We start from the raw sequence: 1328 nt of genomic DNA, 5'->3' as shown, positions 1-1328 counted from the left end.
TTTTTCTTTTTATGCTAAGACCTTTATTGTGCAGGTTATCACTGAAGACCGTGGTTTAACCCTTGACAAAGTTCAATTTGAAATGCTTGGAACTGCAAAAAAGGTTTATGTTTTTGTGCAGAGTGGGCAATGGATATTTGAATTTCTTTGGGACACAACTAACTTCAAAAAAGTAAAATAAAATAACAGGTGTCTGTCTCTCTTGATGACACAATAATTCTACAAGGGGGTGGGGATAAGAAGCTGATTGAAGAAAGATGTGCAGAGGTATGCGTCTGGCTTTTCTCTTTAATTCCTTATTTATTTTTAAAATTTTTATTCAGTTTGCTATTCAATTGGATGAATTGTTTGCCAATTTTTTTGATCAATAATTTTGACACATTAGAAATGCACTTAGTGCTACATGCATGGGTGAAATCACAATTCTGATGACCTCCCTATAGTGGTATAAAGCTCTTACCTTTGGTTTTTTTGGTTGTCCCATTGGCTTTTTAGTTTTTATTTTTAATACTCAAATTCAACTCAACTTTACTCACAAAACTTCATTTTCAAGGTTTTATTTGTTGAATTTCCTCAGCCAGCATCTACCTTGGTGTTTATTTGCAGTTAAATACTGACAGTGAGCATTTTGATTTGCTTTAGGCACCTGCATTCACAATAGCCTCAAATACTGGTTTTGATGGTGCACTGGTTATTGGCAAATTGTTGGAACATGGTATGGTTGATCTAGAGGCTGTTTGAAAAAATGCCTTGTGTTTATGGTATAAGTCCTCAACTGGAGCATCACTCTTGCATGGTTGATCTATTTGGTAGGGCTGGTTTGTTGCACATAGGACCTATAAAATCCACCATCCGATGATTACATAATCTTGGCAGCCACTGAAATACTTTACAAAATGGTCGGATGTGAGAAAAACAAGTAAGAGAACCACCAAATGTGAGAAAATAATTGTCACATGTGATGTTGGAACTGCACAATGTGATGATGGAACCGTCAAGTGTGAGAAAAAAGTAAGGGAATCACCCAATGTGACAAAAGAACTGTCATATGTGATATTAGAACTGCACAATGTGAGAATGAAACTGTCAAGTGTGAGAAAAAGGTAAGGGAACCATCCAATGTGACAAAAGAACTGTCATATGTGATGTTGGAACCACATAATGTGAGGATGAAACTGTCAAATGTGAGAAAAAAAGTAAGGGAACAATCAAATGTGAGAAAAGAACTGTCACATTTGATGTTGGAACTGCATAATGTGAGGATGAAACTGTCAAATGTGAGAAAAAAAAGTAAGGGATCCATCAAATGTGAGAAAAGAACTGTCACA

General features: G+C 35.8%; 1 long non-coding RNA gene across 1 annotated transcript; it reads left to right on the top strand.

Annotated features, from left to right (window-relative positions):
* On the top strand, window positions 1-780 carry LOC136067516 (uncharacterized). Its single transcript, XR_010628969.1, has 3 exons — window positions 1-103; window positions 190-267; window positions 643-780. It is a non-coding gene; the product is annotated as an uncharacterized LOC136067516 (long non-coding RNA).
* The last annotated feature ends 548 nt before the right edge of the window (window positions 781-1328 follow it).

The sequence above is a fragment of the Quercus suber genome, unplaced genomic scaffold (assembly GCF_002906115.3).
Source record: "Quercus suber isolate HL8 unplaced genomic scaffold, Cork oak 2.0 scaffold_75, whole genome shotgun sequence".
NCBI lineage: Eukaryota > Viridiplantae > Streptophyta > Magnoliopsida > Fagales > Fagaceae > Quercus > Quercus suber.
This window is presented reverse-complemented; position numbering and strand designations above follow the sequence as displayed.